This window comes from Carettochelys insculpta, chromosome 6, assembly GCF_033958435.1.
Source record: "Carettochelys insculpta isolate YL-2023 chromosome 6, ASM3395843v1, whole genome shotgun sequence".
Taxonomy (NCBI): Eukaryota; Metazoa; Chordata; order Testudines; family Carettochelyidae; genus Carettochelys; species Carettochelys insculpta.
The window spans coordinates 63,306,767-63,310,862 of NC_134142.1; positions in this window are offsets into that span (position 1 = coordinate 63,306,767).

The following is a 4,096-nucleotide window of genomic DNA, read 5'->3' on the forward strand; positions in this document are numbered from 1 at the left end:
TGACAGTCAGCACATTCATCAACCGTTGGGAGCCCAGTAGAAGTTTCACTCTGACCATTCTGACTCAGTTTTATAATTATATTAGAAGTGAGATGCAATTAGCCACATAGATTCTTTTAAATATTTCAAGTGTAACAAATGGGCATTTAAGATTTTTCTTCCAACCTGAGTTAGACCTCAGCCTTTCAGACTGCATGTTGAAATGGGTCTTATTGATTCTGGAATAAAAATGCTTTCAAAGCGAAGTCCAAGACAGGTAGTGCAAAGACATGGATTTCATTCCCAGCTCTGCCACAGACTTACTGAGTAACTTCTGGCAAATCAGTTAAACACTTAGTAGCACGTTATTTGTGATGCAGCAGTGCCTACAGGCACCAGTCAGAGGTCAGGGCCTCATTGTGCTAGGTGCTGTACGTACATTAGAAAAAGAAAGTATCACATTTGGTACAACAGAAAATGCATAGGGGGATATGGAGGGTCAAGTACCCTCTCCACAGACTGGCCTGTTGGAGGTAGGGAGAGAGGTGGAGGGTGGTCTCCCATCTTTTTCCCCTGCACCTCCCCGTTGGCACATTCACTTCTCTTCCTAGCTGGGCAGGGAGTAAAACAGAGCCATTTCTCCCTAAGAGTGTCTGCCTGAGAGGCAGCAGTGGCTAGCTCCCTAACTGGGGTTTGTTTGCAAGGCAGGAGCTGAGCATGCTGCAGGGAGGTGGCTGCTTCTCACTTAGTCCCTGTCCTCAGCAGTGGGAAGCAGCTTACAGCTACAGCAGCTGCTGGGGCAGGTGCCAAGCAAACAAAGTATGTCATGGGGGAGGGACTCTGGCACACCAACACCCAGCTCTGAGCCCTTTCAAATAGGGAGGGCCCCTCCTGTACCTCCTACCTCTCATCCCCATCCTCACCTCAGAGCTTACACCCCAGCCAGCGCCCTTAAACCCTGGGCCTCTGTGCCAGCCCTGAGCCCCTCAACCCCAGCCCTACTTCTGCCATGCGCATATTATTATGTGCACCAGGGCGATGTGTCACATTGCCCGTCTCACATGTCACCTCCACACTGTTGCACACAAGAAAATTCATTCCCCTCAGGTGCAGGGAAAAAAAATACAGTGAACACTGGTGCTCAGCCCTTCCTCTGGGGGGCTGCTGTGCAGCCTCCAGGTTTGGGACACGAAGAGGCTGCAAATCACTGGAGCTTAGCAGGAGGGGCAGAAAGGTTTCCCTGTCTCAGTGCTGTGGGGGGCTTTGGCACTTGCTGGCTGCAGCAACTGCTGACAAGTGTCCAGAATGGAAGGATCTTAGGCTTTTGCAATGCACTGGCACAGTCCTATGCAACGGGGGAAGGAAAGAGCCCACTAGCTAGGCTGTTGGTGAGCTCAGTGCTTCAGTCAGGGGCTGGTACTCCATGCAGAGCTGGGAGTAGAACATCCTGTCTACTGGGAGGAGAGGTCTGGAGGGGCAGCGGAGCTTGTGGGTGGTGGGGGGGTGTTGAAGGGTCAAAGCAGGCTGAGGACAGCAAGAAGGGGAGCATGTAAAGGACTGATGGGTGCGTAGCAGAGGTGACTTATAATTAGCCACTGCACGGCACCTGCTCCTACTCACCAACCACTGCAGCCAGAGCCAGCTACCAACAGGACTGAAGCTGCGGGCTGCTGGACAAGAGCTGCATGCAGTGGTGGCTGTGCTGATGGACCAGCAGGAGACACAGCCAGCCTTGTGTGCTGTAGTTTGGCCCTCCACACCACCACGGGTGGATGTGCAATAACATCTCCTGCCTCCACTCACTGCTGGTGGGCAGCTGGCTGGCAAGTCTGGATCTGTCCAGTACCAGGACCCACCAATGCTGATGAGGAGGAGATAGAAAATATGGGAAAATTTGCCCATTTTTCCGAAAAAGTTGGGACATCTTCAGGAGGAATTAAATACAGTAATGTCCCTTTTAAAATAGGACATATGGCCACCCTACTCCTGGCTCATTTGTTGCAGAAATAGGATCACATTTACTATTGGGAGATCTGGAACAGGCAAGTCTTAGCCCATCCAAAACCAAAGGCCTGCCCCCTTAGCTAAAGGGAAGGAACTACTTAGCCCTGACCTCAAGTGAGAATGTGGAACAACAAATAATCAGGAATGAGTGTGAAATCAGATCAGAGAATGCTGGACAGCACCCACTACCCATCAAAGGTGTCTTACAAAAGTCAGTGGACATCGCCCAGAGGAAAAGTGGAAGAGCCAGAAGAGGGACTTCAACCTGACACAGCATACACAGATGAATGCTAGCATCTCCTTCTTTCTGCAAAAGGTGTCGGAGGAGTTTGTCAGCTGCAGCAGATACTTGCCTGTGCTCACACCCACATGGAGGAACTGCCAGCTGATGTCCCCATTGTGTCCAAGGTCCAGAAGAGAGTACAGATTGGCCCACCAAGATTGCTCATCTTCCTCAGGTGACAGCATGTCCCACCACATGTTGTCAGAATAGGACAAAAGGGCAAGGAAGGGGCTGGCATGAAGCAAGGTTCATAGGTGCTGGAAGAGAAGGTTACTCACCCTGTGCAGTAACAATGGTTCTTCAAGACGTGTCCCTGTGGGTGCTCCACTCAGGTGTTGGGGCGCCCTTGGGCTGCTGATGGGAAAGTCTGAGAGCAGTATCCATCGCACCTTGCGTGTGCACCAACTGGCTTGTGCTCCTGCCACTCTGTGGAGAATGTGTGCAGCTCAAGCCTCTTAGGTTCCTTTACTATCTGAAGTCCCTATAGATTCCAATTAGTGGGGAGGCTGGGAAGGTAGTGGAAAGCCCACAGAGACACATCGCAAAGAACCATTATTACTGCACAGGGTGAGTAGCTTTCTCCTCTTCTTCGAATGGTCCCTGTGGGTGCTCCATTCAGGTAACTCCATAGCAGTACCCATTTGATTGAGGTGAGTATTGGAGTCTTATGTGGAGGAAGGAAGGCCTGCATCTGAGAGAGCTATCAGGTATTGGCCTTTCTGTGAAAGGCAGTGCTCTGCAAAACTATGGTAGGAGGACCAAATGGCCACCCTGCATATGTCCATTAACGGCAAGTTACTCAAGAAGGCGACATGGCCCACCACCCTTGTGGAGTGAGACCTGATAGTATGCAGTGGCTGTTTGCCTGTTAGTTGGTATGCAGTGCATATGGAATCTGCAATCCACTTGCATAGGAGCTATACCAAAACAGCTGTTCCTGATCAGGGCCCCAACCACACCACAAACAGTCAGTCTGATTTTCTGGTTCCTCTAGTTCTCTCAAGATAGAATGTAATTGCCCATCTTGCATGAAGGGGTTGCAATATAGCCTCCTTGGAGGAGGCATGAGGTTTAGAGAAATTAGCAGGTAAATAGATGGGTTCATTTACATGAAAATTGGTTATAACTTTCAGGAGCCTGAATATCACTTTGTATCTGATAAAAGTAGCAAAGGTGGGTCTACCATGAGGGCTGTAATCTCTCCTACGCTTCTTGCTGATGTTATTGACGCTATGAAAACCACATTCATAGATAAGTACTGTGATGGTGTAATGGCTAGTGGCTCAATGACTGGCTTGTGAGTGTATCTAGGAAGCTTTAATTTTTCTTTGCTACCTTTGCTTTACTCATTGACAAACTGAGGCTTGTGTGTTTTGTAGGGAATCTCCTCTTATCAGGCAGTCACCCCAACATGAGAAGGTACATATTTTCTGCTTGCGCAGATGAGCTGCCACTACTGCTGGTACCTTGGACGATACCCTGGAACAGTGAAGAGGCCAAAGGCAAGTACCACACACTGGAAGTGATGTCCACCCACCTTAATACTGAGGTACTTCCCGTAGATATGCTGGATGGGCACACAGAAATATGCATTGTGGCAGAGTGGGCCTCACTCCAGGGCTCTAGACCCTTTGCCCTGCTCAGCATCTCACAGGTTGCCCAGGCCCCATGTATTCTAGCTGCGGTTTGCCCCAAGGTCTCTGGGCTGAAAGAGCTAAAAGAGCTGGGGGGATAGGCCCCCACCCGACCCCAGTTGCCTGGGGAGACGGAGATCCCCAAAACCTCTTTGAAGGGACTCTTCCCTTCCCCTGCTGTCTCTGGCACCTCTGA